The sequence below is a fragment of the Bufo bufo genome, chromosome 8 (assembly GCF_905171765.1).
Source record: "Bufo bufo chromosome 8, aBufBuf1.1, whole genome shotgun sequence".
NCBI lineage: Eukaryota > Metazoa > Chordata > Amphibia > Anura > Bufonidae > Bufo > Bufo bufo.
In genome coordinates, this window is record NC_053396.1 from 175,384,824 (window position 1) to 175,402,523 (window position 17,700).

Consider the following 17,700-nt stretch of genomic DNA (forward strand, 5'->3'; position numbering starts at 1 on the left):
ACGTTCTGTACGGCTGCTGTTGCAGCCTGCATCATGCCACTAATGCCACTTACCAACCATCACGTTCCCTCAAGCTAATTTCTCATTTCATAACACTGTGTGTGTTTAAACATCATCTGCTCCCGATAAGGGACAATTTTTTGGAAGCTTTGGAATATGAAAAAGCATGAGACATGTGCCGGCGCGGTGTCTTTTTAAACACGCTGTATGTTAACCCCCGTGCTTTTACCCACAGCTATTTATGTCAGTGTCACTCACACATGATTTATTATTACTGTCATTGCGTTCCAGAGCTTGGGGAGGGGGAGGCAAAAAAAAAATAATGAAAAAATAAACGAAAGATATAACAAGTTTTCCTAAAAATGAGTCCTAGGAGGCTAGAGGGGTTATATACCAACTTTCAGGGTAATTGGAGTAACTGATTCGGGTCTGAACCAAACCTTTCAAAAGAAATTGCGAACCGGACCCATAATTAATCTTGACTAGTTTGCTCTGCTGCTTTGTGATTATTTTCTGAGTTTCTTATATTTTATAAATTGACTAGTGTGGAAAATGATGTGTACAAATTGAGACCTGTTTTTGCAATGTGGTTTTGAAAGAAGCAGTGTTATTACAGTGTGATTTTCCAGGTCTGAACTCCACTTCTGTATCAGGATCTAACAGCATTAGGGCTCATGCACACGGCTCTTGTGCGGCCGTTCCGTGCATTGGGGACTGCAATTTGCGGTTCCCAATGCACAGACAACATCCGTGCGGTGGCCAGGATGGATCGAGACTAGTGTCGAGCAAACCAGAACTGTAAAGTTCGGGTCTGTACCGAACTTTGCGAGTTCGGGTAACTGGACCCGAACCTTGCTGGAAAAGCTCGAGTTTGGTGTTCTGGCATTTTAATAAAGCTTTTGAAAGGCTGTAGGGCAGCCAATCAACAAGCTTTTAAGCTGTGGGCACTTAGAAGCCATCACAGCCATGCCTAGTAATGGCTGTGATTGGCCAGTGCATCATGTGACCCACCCTCTATACAAGCTGGATCACGTGTAGGACCGCCCATCAGCTCTGAGTATTGCAGGGACAGGAAGCAGGCAGCTGAAGCGAGGGAGAATGTTAGGAATCTGGCTATTTGTTTTGTGGGTGACCTATAATGATTTTTTGTGGGTGCAATAACCAGCTTTGCACCCCTGACACAGAAATATAATAATTAATCTGGCTGTTAATTCTGTGGGTGGCCTATAGGGATTTTCTGTGGGTGCAATTCACAATTTTTGTACCCCTGACACAAAAATATAATAGTTAATCCGTCTGTTAGTTCAATGGGTGACATATACCCATTTTTGGTGTGATATACACGTGACAGGGAAATTAATATAATGAATCTGACTGTTAGTTCAGCCAGTGATATATACCCATTTTTGGTGTGAGATACACGTGCACTGCATATGTGACGGCGAAATTAATATACCTTATTTTTCACCCTATAAGACACAACGGTCCATAAGACGCACCTAGGTTTTAGAGGAAGAAAAAATATTTTTCATTAGACCTCAGGTCAGACCAGCAGTTAGACCCCTAATGGTAATTAGAACTCAGCTGACAGCCCCAATTAGACCCCCAATGTTAATAAGACCCCAATAAGACCTCAGCTCAGACCTCAATGTGAATGAACCCAATCAGACCTCAGATAAGAGCCCCAATCTAAATAAGACCCTTATTCAGACCTCAGATCAGCCCCATGCCTCTTATCATCAGCCCCCATGCCTTCTATCAGCCCCCATGAGTCCTATCATCAGCCCCCATGACTCCTATCATCAGCCCCCATGCCTCCTATCATCAGCCCCCATGCCTCCTATCATCAGCCCCCATGCCTCCTATCATCAGCCCCCATGCCTCCTATCATCAGCCCCCCATACCTCCTATCATCAGCCCCCATGCCTCCTATCATCAGCCCCCCATACCTCCTATCATCAGCCCCCCATACCTCCTATCAGACCCCATTCCACTAATCAGCTTCTAGAGCTCCTACACTGGAGCAGGCATGTGTGAACACTTAGAGGCGGAGCAGGCATGTGTGGCAGGAAAGCCTGCTCCACCCCTCATCTGCCTGCTCCCACTAACGTCTCCCTGCAAATTTGCTGGCCGGCCGGTCCCTATCAACCGGTACCAGACAAACCACCTGACCCTACCACGCAGCGCCGTCTGCAGCAGACCTTTCCCTACCACCCAGCACATGATGCGGCCGTCCCTATCAACAAGCACGCACTGCGGCCGCCGGGCTCTCCCTCTTCAGGTAACATGGATGTCTGATACATTGCAGGCTGCTGTTTATATGCAGCGCAGCCTGCGATGTACCGTGCACAAGCAATGTGCCGCACATTTTATCTTTTTTTGCCCTGTAGTCACCCCAAAAGACGCACTAGCATTTTAACCCCACTTTAGGGGGTAAAAAAGTGCATCTTATGGGGCGAAAAATACGGTAGTTAATCTGTCTGTTAGTTCAGTGGGTCCCATATACCCATTTTTGGTGTTAGATACACCTGCACTGCATACGTGACAGGGAAATTAATCTAGTTAATCCGTCTGTTAGTTCTGTGGGTGACATATTCCCATTTTTTATGTGAGGTACACCTGCACTGCATACTTGACAGGGAAATTAATATAGTTAATCTGTCTGTTAGGCTACTTTCATACTAGTGTTTTAGTTTTCCGGTATTGAGATCCATCATAGGGGCTCAATACCGGAAAAAAAAGCTTCAGTTTTGTCGCCATTCATTGTCAATGGGTACAAAACTGAACGGAATGCTCCAAAATGCATTCCTGTCATGGTCCCTCAGGTGACTGATTTCACGAGATCAAGGAGACTGGCTGAGCGTGGAGGAATCTAACAGCCTCCTTGATTTCTCTTGATTCAGGGTTAATGACCACTTTCCTTTTCTCAGCTGTTGTTCAGTGGTTATCACTTCTACCCTTTATAGTCTGACCCCACCCTTCTGACTATGCGGTAGATAGCTTAATTTGGGTTTGGCTGAGATGGTGTGAGGTTGTCTTTGGTGTTCCTGCTCGTCCATCTCTACAGAAGTTAAGTGTCACGTTTGTGTTTGTTTTATTCCCTGTTGTTTGTTTCTGGGCCGGAGACAGAGACTTCCATTCGTCCATCTGGGGAGGAATGGGTTGTCTCTGGTCCTAACCTTATTCCAGGGCCTTATAGGGAAAAAAGGGCCTAGGTATCCTGCATATGAATATTCCTACCTTCAAGGTCTATTCATATTGATAGGTAGTTAGGGCCCAGATTAGGGTTGTTTAGGAGGTGACCTGTTCCTTCCCTAGTTTCCAGGCCCAGTTACTGTTCCCCTTCCCTCCTGTGTTCAGCGTGGAGTTTTCCCCCCGCTGATCGTGACAATTCCGTTCAGTTTAGTTGCATTCCCATACCGTAGAGCAAACCGCAACATGTTGTAGTTTGCTTTCCGCCTGGGGACAATGCAAGTCAATGGGGACGGATCCGTTTTCTCTGCTACAATCTGCCACAATAGAAAACGTATTCGTCCTCCACTGACTTTCAATGGAGTTCATGACGGATCCGTCTTGGCTATGTTAAAGATAATACAACCGGATCCGTTCATAACGGATGCAGATGGTTGTATTATCAGTGACGGAAGTGTTTTTGCTGAACCCTGCCGGATCCAGTAAAAATGCTAGTGTGAAAGTAACCTTAGTTCGGTGGGTGACATATACCCATTTTTGGTGTAAGATACAGGTGCACTTTATACGTGACAGGGAAATTGATATAGTTAATCTGACTGTTAGTTCGGCTGGTGACATATACCCATTTTTGGTGTGAGTTACACGTGTACTGCATATGTGACAGGGAAATTAATATAGTTAATCCGTATGTTAGTTCGGTGGGTGACATACCGTATTTTTCGCTTTATAAGACGCACTTTTCTCCCCCAAAAGTGGGGGGAAAATGTCCGTGCATCTTATAAAACAAATACTAGTGAGCACTTCCATTATGGAAGCGCTCACTAGTATATATTAGGAGCGGGGAGCAATGTCGTAATTGTCACGATGGGGAGTGGGGGAAACCCCCACTGTATAATGGGAACTGATACTAGGCCACAACACAGGGATAGGGAGCAGGTCACCTCCTACAGCCGCCCTAATCCTATCCCTGACCTCCTGACTGTATGAGCCGCCCTCGATGGTAGGGGGGCTCATACTCTCGAACCTGGGCCCTACTGACCCTATCGGTCCCTGCAATATGGAAGTCAGGAATAAGAGACGGCCGATTCCTCCACGACACGGATAAATTGGAGTCACCCACAGGCCTAGTAACAGAAGGGAAAAGACCATATGCAGAAACTGGACAGCAGGTAAGTACACAGTGCAACAACAGAACACTAGCAACAACCAACACTTACCTGCCGCAGCAGAGATGGGAAGACGGCGCCAAACATCTACCCGGACCTCTGTGCGAACACTATATGCATGGAAGCTCCAGGCAGCGCTGCATACAGGCTAATGGTTCAACAGAAGGCTGGGGAAAATATCAAACATCCATGCAGATCACAACACCAAACAGACCTGACATGGAACACCAGACATGACATAAACAACTAAACCCCAACAAGAACCACACCAAACAACATAACAGGTGAGGAAGGGAAAGGAGACAAGGGAGACAAACGAAGACATCGCTGGAGACATCGATGTCCAACTAGGATGCCCTCACACAGGTAAGAAAGACATCCAAAAAGGAGCAGAGCTCCTACACATATGCAGGCAAACAACAAACTGACCTTCAGGCTCACAACACAGTATAAAAGAGCCAGAGGCCACACCCAGCTCCACCAAGCACACATCTTAACCCCGAACACACCAGGATGGGAAGGGACACACAATTTAAAGGGGAAGTGTCAAAACATGCAAAACAACATGTTGCCACCAGCAACAAGCATGCACGGCAAAAGTATCATGGTCCACTACAACAGACCATGACACAGCCGTGACAGTAATACTTACCCTCCCTGGTCTGTGCAGCGGCTCCTCTTCAGCTGTCGTGCTCCCATCTTCCCGGCCTGCGCCGCACTGTCCTGACCCCGTACAGCGTCAGGACATAGTGCGCGCACTATGACCTGATGCCGCATGCAGTCATGTGACTGGGAGTGTGACAGCTGAAGAGGAGCCGCGGCGCAGGACAGGTAAGATGATTTTTTATTTTAGTCTGATCTGAGGTCTGATGGGCTATTATGAGGTCTGGGGGTACTGATGGGTTATTCTGAGGTCTGGGGGTACTGATGGGCTAATCTGAGGTCTGGGGGGTACTGATGGGCTAATCTGAGGTCTGGGGGGTACTGATGGGCTAATCTGAGGTCTGGGGGTACTGCTGGGCTAATCTGAGGTCTGGGGGGTACTGATGGGCTAATCTGAGGTCTGTGGGTACTGATGGGCTAATCTGAGGTCTGATTGGGGGTACTGATGGGCTAATCTGGGGTCTGATGGGCTAATCTGAGGTCTGATGGGGTTCTGATGGGCTAATCTGAGGTCTGATGGGGGTCTGATGGGCTAATCTGAGGTCTTATAAGGCTCTGAGTGGGCTGATATGAGGTCTGATGAAAAATATTTTTTTCTTATTTTCCTACTCTAAAATCTTGGGTGCGTCTTATAAAGCGAAAAATACGGTATTACCATTTTTGGTGTGAGGTACACCTGCACTACATACGTGACCGTATTTTTCGCTTTATAAGACGCACTTTTCCCCCTCCCAAAGTGGGGGGGAAATGGCAGTGCGTCTTATAAAGCGATGGTGTCATTTTTACATGGCTGACACTGATGTATCGCGGGCCGGTATGCTGCACAGCGCGGCCAGCGATACATCAGTTACAGTTATGCGGGGTGGGAGGAGGGGTGCAGTCACTGTATTACACCAGGCCCCGCGCACAGCAGTCTCTTTGTATGTAAAGTCTATTTCTTTAATGCTAAAGCAATCGCTCTCCTTTGATAAACTAGCCTAATCGCCTGAAACAGTACTCACTCTATGAATGCAGCGGTCCAGCCGGCATGACGTCAGTCACGCTCCTGCTTCATTAATGAAGTGGGAGGAGCGTGACTGACTGAGTGACATCATGTGCTGGCCGGACTGCTGCATTCATAGAGTGAGTACTGTTTCAGGCGATTAGGCTAGTTTATCAAAGGAGAGCGATTGCTTCAGCATTAAAGAAATAGACTTTACATACAAAGAGACTGCTGTGCACAGAGTGTAATGGGACACATATTAATAAAGTAATGCTGTGAAACATAGGGCCATGAGGGGGACCAGCATAAGATGCTATATGTGTGTCATCCATACATATAGCATCTTATGCTGGTCCCCCTCATGGCCCTATGTGTCCCAGCACACATCCCCCATAACAGTGCATAATCCACAGATCCCCCATAACAGTGCGTCATCCACAGGTCCCCCATAACAGTGCATCAGCCACAGATCCCCTATAACAGTGCGTCAGCCACAGATCCCCCATAACAGTCCGTCAGCCACAGATCCCCCATAACAGTGCGTCAGCCACAGGTCCCCCATAACAGTGCATCAGCCACAGATCCCCCATAACAGTGCATCTGCCACAGATCTCCCATAACAGTGCATCTGCCACAGATCTCCCATAACAGTGCGTCAGCCACAGGTCCCCCATAACAGTGCGTCAGCCACAGATCTCCCATAACAGTGCATCAGCCACAGATCCCCCATAACAGTGCATCTGCCACAGATCTCCCATAACAGTGCGTCAGCCACAGGTCCCCCATAACAGTGCATCTTCCACAGGTCCCCCATAACAATGTTATCCCCAGACTACCATTAGTTCAAAATCCACCAAAAGCACAACTTTTGGTTCAAAATATATATTTTCTTATTTTCCTCCTCAAAAACCTAGGTGCGTCTTATAATCTGGTACATCTTATTAAGCGAAAAATACGGTAATATAGTTAATCTGACTGTGAGTTCGGCCAGTGACATATACCCATTTTTGGTGGGATATACACGTGCACTGCATATGTGACGGGGAAATTAATATAGTTAAACCGTCTGTTAGTTCGGTGGGTGACATATACCCATTTCTGGTGTGAGGTACACTTTTACTGCATATGTGACAGGGAAATTAATATAGTTAATCCGTCTTTGGGGTTCAGGTTTGAGTTCGGGTCAAGTTCGTGTCCTGAACTTTGACCCGAAGTTCGGCCGAACACGAACATCCACGGGTCGGCTCATCCCTAATCGAGACCCATTCAACTTGAATTTGTCCGTGATCCGTCCACACAGTAAAAAAATAGAACATGTTCTATTTTTTTGCGGTGCGGAGGTATGGACAAAAACACCACGGAAGCACTCCGCTTCCGTGATGTGGGGTGCACATGGCCGGTGCCCGTGCATTGCGGACCCGCTGTATGTTTTGGTCATGTGTTCAGCTTTTGCCCTCTGCGTGTCATCCTTAGTTCACAGACGCTGCTCAGCTGAAAATTAATTTCTAAAGCATCTCCTATCAGTGGTCACTTAAAAATGGACCTAACACGGATGCCATCTGCGCTGGGTCTGTGATTTTCATGGACCTATAGACTCCGATGGGCGTGTTTGTTCAACATCACGGACCAAAGTAGTGCATGTCTCCGTGATTTTTCACTGACCCCCGCAAAGAAATATTGATGTGGGAACAAATATATTAAAATCAGGGCCGTCTTTACCAAGGGGCAAAAGGGGCAGCTGCCCCGGGCTCCAGTTTCTGCCATTGAAAAATCACATCCATACATTTGCGCTGGTTGTCTTGGTGGTGAGCATAAAAATGTCTGCAAACTCCAGTCAGCTGAATGACAAAGTTGAGAAATCTCTGCAACAGCATCTGCCTCATGTGAATCCAACCATTTACCTGTAGATGGCGCTCAAAGGTAAAAAAAATCATAAAATTGGCGTCTCAGCCTCAGTATCTTATTGGAGATATGTAGCCTAAATAGTGATTTTAGGTAATGTGCTCACTGCTTTATTTCTAGATTGGCTTAATATCCGTTTTGAGCTTAGTTTTATTCTAGTAAGGGTGCATTCACACGACCATATGTATTTTGTGGTATGCAAAACGCGGATCCGCAAAGTACGGATGACGTCCACGTCGCGTTTTTTTGCAGACCGATTGACTTCAATGGGCCTGTGGTCTGCTTTTGCTGCCAAGTAAAAGACATGTTCTATCCTTTGCAGAACGGACATACGGATGCGGAAAGCATTAAGTTTTTTTAGGTGGTAGAATGAACAATAAACAGCAGTTTTGACATTTTGACAATAATATGAATGTTTTATTTTACAGATCATTATGGATGGATCAAAACCAATGACGTAAAGTTTTATGTTAACCCCGTGAGCACTAGGCTATTTTAAATTTTTTCGTTTTTCACTCCCTGCCTTCCTGAAGCCATAACTTTTTTATTTTTCCATTCACATAGCCTTTTAAGGGCTTGATTTTTGTGGGGCACGTTGTACTTTCTAATGTCTCCATTTAATGTTGCATATGATGTAGTGGGAAGCTGCAAAAAATTTCAAATGGGGTGAAATTGGAAAAAATTGCAATTCTGCCATAGTTTTATGGGTATCATTTTTGGAGTGTGTATGACTTTTTGATCACTTTTATGCTTTTTTTTTTTTTTTGGGAGATGAAACGATGAAAAGGTGGCGAGTCGACCATTTAGATTTTTTTTGGTCGACTGTGGTACCCAGACCCGAACTTCTTCACAGAAGTTCAGGTTTGGGTTAGTTGTAGTGTAGATGTTATTATTTCCCCTTATAACATGGTTATAAGGTAAAATAATAGCATTCTGAATACAGAATGCATAGTACAATAGGGCTGGAGGGGTTAAAAAAATAATAATAATAATTTAACTCACCTTAATCCACTTGTTTGCACAGCCGGCATCTCTTCTGTTTTCATCTGTGAGCAATAGGACCTTTGATGACGTCACTACGCTCATCACATGGTCCATCAGCATGGTGATGGATCATGTGATGGACCATGTGATGAACGCAGTGACGTCATCAAAGGTCCTATTGCTCACAGATGAAAACAGAAGAGATGCCGGCTGCGCAAACAAGTGGATTAAGGTGAGTTAAATTATTATTATTTTTTTTTAACCCCTCCAGCCCTATTGTACTATGCATTCTGTATTCAGAATGCTATTATTTTCCCTTATAACCATGTTATAAGGGGAAATAATAAAGATCGGGTCCCCATCCCGATCGTCACCTAGCAACCGTGCGTGAAAAGCGCACCGCATCCGCACTTGCTTGCGATTTTCACGCAACCCTATTCATTTCTATGGGGCCTGCGTTACGTGAAAAACCCACAAAGAGGAGCATTGATGCGTGAAAATCACCGCTCGTGTGCACAGCTCGATAGAAATGAATGGGTCGGGATTCAGTGCGGGTGCAATGCGTTCAACTCACGCATCGCATCCGCGCGGAATACTCGCCCTTGTGAAAGGGGCCTAAGACTGAGTTCACACGGGCGAGATTTCTGCGCGGGTGCAATGCGTGAGGTGAACGCATTGCACCCGCACTGAATCCTGACCCATTCATTTCTATGGGGCTGTGCACACGAGCGGTGATTTTCATGCATCACTTGTGCGTTGTGTGAAAATCGCAGCATGCTCTATATTGTGCGTTTATCACGCAACGCAGGCCCCATAGAAGTGAATGGGGTTGCGTGAAAATCGCAAGCATCCGCAATCAAGTGCGGATGCGGTGCGATTTTCAAGCATGGTTGCTAGGTGACAGTCTTTTCACTGTATTATTTTCCCTTATAACATGGTTATAAGGGAAAATAATAGCATTCTTTAATACAGAATACTTAGTAGGTGGTCAATTGAGGGTTAAAAAAATAAAAAAATAATTAACTCACCTTCTCCTCTTGATCGCGTAGCTGCCGGTCTCTTCTTACTTCTTTAATCATGAGCTGCCGACTAAATGACCTGTGGTGACGTCGGATCACATGGTCCATCACCGTGGTGATGGACCATGTGATTGGACCATGTGATCTGATGTCACCACAGGTCCTTTAGCCGGCAGCTCATGATTAAAGAAGTAAGAAGAGACCGGCAGCTACGCGATCAAGAGGAGAAGGTGAGTTAATTATTTTTTATTTTTTAACCCTCAATTGACCGCCTACTAAGCATTCTGTATTAAAGAATGCTATTATTTTCCCTTATAACCATGTTATAAGGGAAAATAATACAATCTACACAACACCGAACCCAAACCTGAACTTCTGTGAAGAAGTTCGGGTCTGGGTACCACAGTCAGTTTTTTATCACGTGCGTGTAAAACGCATTGCACCCGCGCGATAAAAACTGAACAACAGAACGCAATCGCAGTCAAAACTGACAGCAATTGGGTACCTACTCGCGCGGGTTTGCCGCAACGCATCCGGACCTTATCCGGACACGCTCGTGTGAACTCAGCCTAATAGTATGCGCCTTTTGGGATGTGGTGGTGCAAGTGATATTTATTTTTTATTGTCTATTTTTATAATGAGAAAAGGGGGTGGTTTGAATTTTTATATATATTTAAAAAAAAAATTAAAACATTGTTTTACTTTTTCTAACTCTTTACTTTTTTTTGTTACACATGTTTTAAGTTCTATTAGGGGACTTGGACAAGCGATTGTTAGATGGCTTGTCCCGTAGAGTGCAATGAATTACCATTGCAGCCTATAGGAGTTGCACTATGTTCTTTTGGTGCCCTGCCACCTGCAGGCCACCATAGGAACTGTTGCTGTGATAACCTGAGAGATTAAGTCTATCAGAAGGAACAAATGGCTCCCCCAATATCAGCCACTTCAGATGCCTTGTTCACAACTGATCACAGCATCTGTAGGGTAAATGTCTGTGGTTGGTGCTATTGATGATCACAGACATTAGCTCCAGGTGTTTGCTGTTTAAAATAGGCACAACCTTTAACCCTTATGATATCTGACCCGTACATGTACGGCACTGGTGCGATGGGTAAACATGACGCCCGCTCGTACGTGCAGCGGGCATCATGGCCGGCAGATCTATGCTGTTTTTATACAGCAGAGACCTGTGGCTAATTACCATGACCGGCAATAATGCCGATCGCAGTAATTGAATGCTTTAGATGCCGTGATCAAGAGAGATCGCGGCACCTAAATGCGCAAAAACCCCTATGCCCTGTGTGTCCAATCCGGGCATAGGTAGTTGCGCTGAATACTGGTAGCCTTACTGAGTAGGCTAACTGTATTCAAACTGCAGTTCTTATTTTGGCCACCAGATGGCAGGCCAGGAAAGAAATGAGCAAAAGTGAGCAAAATAAGCTAATAATAAATTCCTGATAAACCAAAATAAAAAAATTATAAAAATAAAAATGTAATAAGCTCATATATGAGGCATATAATGATCACAAAAAAAAATAAAAAAATAAAATATAAAAGTTTAAATCACCCCCCTCTCCGTATAATTAAAAAAATAAATACCTAAATAACAATAAATATAAACATCATGGGTATCACCGCAACCGAAAATTCACATACTATTAAAATAGAAAAAAAAATCCAATACAGCGAATGGCGTAATCGAAAAAAGGATCAAAATGGCCGATTTCGGTTACTTCTCTTACCCAAAAAAATGTAATAAAATGTGATAAAAAAGTCAGGCATACTCCAAAATGGTATCAATGAAAAGTACAGATTGTTCCGCAAAAAATGTGCTCCTAAACAGCTTAGTAGACATAAGTATAAAAAAGTTATGGGGGTCAGAATATGGTGATATAAAAAAAAAAAAAGTTTACATTTATTTTTACACTATTTAGACATAAAGAATCTATACATATGGAGTATCGTTGTAATCAGACTGACCCAGAGAATGAAGGGCATGGATCCGTCTTGAACACCATTGAAAGTCAATGGGGGACGGATCAGTTTTCTATTGTGCCAGATTGTGTCAGTGAAAACGGATCTGTCCCCATTGACTTACATTGTGTGTCGGGACGGATCCGTTTGCCCTTCGCATCGTCAGGTGGACACCAAAACGCTCCGTTTTGGACCGCTTGTGAGAGCCCTGAACGGATCTCACAAACGGAAACCAAAACACCAGTGTGAAAGTAGCCTTAGGTAATGACAGCACACAGATCCATTACAGTTTCATATTACAGAGCCATACACACTCACCTTATGGCACTTCTGTACGGCCCTATATTCTTCCCTAAAATCAAAGGGGGTCTTAATTACTCCTGCGCCGGGCTTCTACATAACTCAGGCGCATCCACCGCGGTCAGAATCTACGCCAGCTTCCTTGCTGGTGTAGATTAAGAACATTAGAAAATTATAAATGAGATGGGCCTGGTGGCCCGCCCACGCCATGCCTCCTATTTTAGACCTGCATGAGCAGGGAAAAGTTGCAGATTGAGGCACAAATAACATTTGCGCCGCAATCTATGACAGATATACGCCATGTCACTTAGTAAATAATCCCTCAAAGTTTCTAGTAGCGATAACCTCCATATGCAGTATGCCAGACCGACAGGGGAATTATACGTGAGGTCACGGTGTGAGCAATAGGTGGGCCGAGGTAAATACAGTTCTGGTTACTCACGGTTATGTCGTCCCTGGGCAGGCTCGCATAAGTGATGAGGAGAACGGCACAAGGATTCTCTGGGACACACTCCGGTGTAAGGGACACTGGCCAGATGGTGGTTCGAGGTGCCCTTGATGGTCTGTATTAATGTGCCTATGGCAAGGTCCCTTGTAGTCGTGACGTCAGTACCTTTTGTATGGAGGTACAACCATTTACTGTAGTGTTAACTGAGGAATTGGAGGCTGAGACAAGGATGGTGCAATCCAGCTTATAACTTTTACTGAACGTTGCTCCTGGTAACATTACATCCAAGGAATAAACAGTCTTTGGTACATCCATGTATGAAATACAGTCTCTCATGCATACGGGGGTAGGGTGATGTAAGTCCTCAGATAAAAACAGGCTCTTAGTCTTTATATATAAAAGCTACTGCTTCAGACTAGGCTTTTGAAGTATAAAAAGTCTTAGGCTGGTATGAACTCTCGTCTGATTCTAACTTGACTGGAAGGTGGTTTTCAGAGTCCTTGAACCTCTATTCTCCAGTGCTTTTCCGGCAGGTGGCCTATCTCTCCTCAGGGTATAAACTGGAGGTGTGGATGTCCTACACCTGCTTGCAAACGTGCCTGGGAAGCCTTTGAGTACAGCCGTTTTCTATCCTTTGACTTGAAATACATATAATAATCCCCTTGAATACCTGCAGTTGCAGCTTGTCACTGGTCACCCCGGAGGAGCGAGCTGTAGAAGTGGACTTCTCACCTCTGGGCTGAATCTTGTAGGATGTAACCCTGGACTGTGGAGCCAACAGGGAGAGAGCAGAGAGGCAGGAGACCTCTCTCCAACGGGCAGCTACATCATGGCTGCTCTCTGACTAAACTAGTCTAAACTGGACTGCCTAACTTGGGCCTGAGGTAAGCTATATATACACTGTAACACCGCCCCATCTTGTGGAGAAACTAGTGTGGTGCACCCAAACTAGGCCTGTGTAAAGGATCTTACATGTAAAAATCACATAATGACATGGGAGAATATGACATGAGATGAAATAGAGCATACAGGCATAATATATGACAATAAAACACAATAAAACAAGTTTGCGGTGCCCACGATCACGTAGTGGGACACTGCACATGCTACACCGTACACTGATGTACAAAAAGAAAAAAACTCTATATGCCTATATATTAAATCGGCTACACTATGGACACAGCTGAACAGACATGTTTTTAATGGGATGAGGGGATCAAGATGCTGCCCGACATGTCTGGTAGCAGGTGATTTTCCCTGAGATCAAAAGAATCGGGCATGGCAATATTTGTGTAAATTACGTGTTTTATTTGAATTTTACACTTATTTTTTTACATAAGAACATGTCAGATTACTGAGCAACCTGAACAAATCAAATACATAATAGCAAGGAAAACATAAGCAAAACGCTAATGTAGACCATACAGATCAGCCTCAAAATAATTAGGAGGGGTATGGAAAAATGGGAAGGGTAATAGGATAGGGAAGGGGAACAGGATTAGTGATCATCAGCACGACATTACCATCAATCCGCAAATATTACAATGACGTATCTTACTAAGAGGAGTGTAACTTTAAAAGACCATCCACCAGTAAGCCCTAGGCTACCTAAGCAAAGTTAAAGTCCCGCAGCATTACACAAAGATGAGATAACGTCCGTTTCCACAGCTATTAGCCACCTTTTCCAGATCTTGTCAAACTTTTCAGGCTCGTGTGCAGCATACCATCTTTTCTTTTCATAGTTGAAAACTTTGAAAAATTCGGGGAACCAATCACTCAATGTCGGTGGATCCTTTTGGAGCCAACGTCTTGGAACTAATATCTTAGCCACATTTAGGATAAAATTACACAGGTCTGACTTCACACCTTGTTGGTGTGTATTATACAAATTAAACAAGACCACATTCACAGACAAAGCAACTTCTGTATCAAATACCTTATTGATTACATTGCATATGTCATTCCAGAAAGGGGTAAGAGAGGGACATGTGTACCAAATGTGCTCGTAATTACCAATGCCTTGTCCGCATCTCCAGCATACATTGGGAATTTCTGGATTGTATCTGTTTAATAACACTGGAGTCCTGTACCATCTAGTGGTAATTTTATATTGAAGTTCCTGGTAGTTGTATACTGGAGAATTGGAGAAAGCATTATTGAGAATTGCCAATTTCTGAGTTTCAGAAAGCTTATGTTGGAGTTCTTTGTTCCAACTATTGAAAAATCCCAGGTTCACTAGAGGGAGTATTAATCGATTTATAACACTTCGAAAGTATATGGGGTGTAGGAGTTTTTAAAGAGATTAATTTAAGCCACCAATTGTTTTCGCATGAGGGCGGGATGGGGACCTCAAAGTTTTTTAGAAAGTGCAGTAACCTATCATATTGCTTATCAGGAATATCCTGGCAAGAAATAAGCATGCCTAGTTCTGATTTTCCTATCGGTCTCCCCTTGACCCATAGCGCCTTCATAGGAATCACTTCCCCCTTAGCGCTACTCTTCAACTTGTCATGCCAAAATAACCAAGAGGTTGGGATTATGCAAGTGATTGGTGATTCCTTGAATAATTCCGGAACAAAGTGTGAGTTTATCGAGTGCCATTTCCTAGTTGCTTCTTTAGTTATTAGATTTTGTATGCCTTTGAGCCTTTTTGGAAGTGTTGACATTTTCCAAAGCAGGGAAGTTAGGTTTATTCCCGCAAGATCATTCTCAACTGATACCCATTTTTTCCTTATTGGATGTACGAACCACTCAAAGGATCTAGAAAGCCATGCTGCTTTGTAATACTTTTCTATGTTTGGTAGATTAACACCTTCCTCCTTTTCTAGATCTAGTAAGCAGTTCATATGACAATCTGCATGCTTTACCTTTCCAAATAAACTTCGAGACCATTCTCCTATATTTGTTGAAGAATTCTTTGGGAATATTAATGGGCAACGTTTGAATGAGATATAGGATTCTAGGGACTATAATCATTTTTATAATGTTAATTCTACCCATCCAGAATAACCAAAGATCCCCCCATTCCTTAAGTTGCTCTTCAATCAGCTTAAGTACTTTAGGGAAGTTTAATTTGTACAATTCGTTCATGTTATGGCATAGATTAACTCCCAAATACTTAAAAGCATCTAAAGCAGGTTTTAAGGCACTCAGTGAAATGATTTCCTCCCAAGTATTGGACTTAACATTGATGTTGTAAATTTCGGATTTAGAAAGATAAATTTTGAAATCTGATACTTCATGGAAGTGTGTAAACTCATCAAACAAAATTGGTAATGAAGATTTTGGATTTGTCACTATAAATAAAGTGTCGTCCACATACGCTGCTATTTGTGACCGAGCCTGTATTCAAGCCATTTATGTGTCTGTTTGTTCTGATTTTGGTAAGGAATGGTTCCAAGGAAAGAATGAATAAAAGCGGGGATAGAGGGCAGCCTTGCCTCGTCCCGTTTCTGATAAAGAAAGGGTCCGACAAGACCCCATTTACCTTAATTATCGCACTAGGTACCGTATATAGGGCCATGACTTTATTGATAAAGCTTTCTGGGAATCCAAATTTAAAAAGCACAGCTCTAAGATAAATCCAATTCAATCTATCAAATGCCTTCTCTGTGTCGGAGGCGACCAGTACTGTTGGGATATGTTTTATTTTAGCAAATTGCATTAGGTGTAACACTTTTGTTGTGTAGTCTTTAGCTTCTCGGCCAGGTATAAAACCCACCTGGTCGCCTCCGACGAGAGAACCCACCAAAGGACCAATCCTACCCGCCAACAGGGCCGCGTACAACTTCAGTTTAACATTTAGCAGCGAGATTGGTCTAAAATTTGAGCAATCAGTCAGATCTTTTCCTTCCTTAGGCAATATTGTAATATGGGCAAGAAGAGATTTATCTCTCAGTGAATCTTCCCTTCCCACTGAATTGAAATATTCTACTAAACGTGGGGCCAAAATATCGTAGTAACATGCTGTAAGCCCATCCGGGCCCGGAATTTTACCAAGTTTAAGACCATTTATGGCCTTTAGGACCTGTTCTGCTGAAAAAGGGGCGTCTAGTGTTTTTTGTTGGGCCAAGGTCAGACTGGGGATTGTAATATCTCTTAAATATTTTTTGACATTGATATGATTGTTTTCCCTATCTTCCGGTGACTCTGTAGAGTGTAAATGATATAATTTCTCATAATATTCCCTAAAAACAGATGCTATCCCGCTGGAATCTTCTGCCGTCAGGGGAGAAACAGAAGGCCCCGGTACCCTTTAGATCAGGGATCAGCAACCTCCAGCATGCCAGATATTCAGAAACTACAACTGCCAGAATGCTTCATTCACTTCTATGGGAGTTAAAAGAACAGCCAAACATGTTTTCATGCTGGGAGTTGTAGTTTCACAGCAGCTGGATTGCCAAAGGTTTCTGATCCCTGTTTTAGACAGTCGTCAGTCCTGTCAAAATCATATCTGTGGCCAACCTTAGCTAATAGACCTCTATCCTAGTCATCCTCTGACATGTTACTGTGATGGCAGAAGATGATTGAAAGCAGAGCCCCCTTTAAGTGACATGGGATTTTTGTCATGTTAGCCCCCATATAACTAGTGGTCCACGACATATTAGGAGTTAATACGGCCGATGGAATTCAGAGCAAAGTTATCCACCAAAAGAATTTAAAGTAACTCAATTAATGTAACTAATTTTCACAAGGGAGCGCTAGCTTAGGCCATAAAAAGTCAAAAGCAGAATTGCAAGAATCCCAGGGATTAATTTGCTCTTGTATAACCTCTGTACAGCAACCAATTGGGAGAAACAGAAATTCCTTCCTTATGTTGTAGCTCTCATTGCTGTGCCAGAATATGCATCCCGGGAGAGGGAGTTTCTGCATTGTATTTATTTATCAACAACACATTGTCATTGTATTATTCGCTATGACAACCCATAATAATATTGTTAACCTTTAGAAAGTGCAAGGCAGGCGCAACAACGTCCTAAAACCACCTTATGTAACTAACACGCAATACAAAGTGCGACCTACAAGTCCAGTAAAAAGTTCTATCTGTTATATTGGTATTCTTCAGCTCCA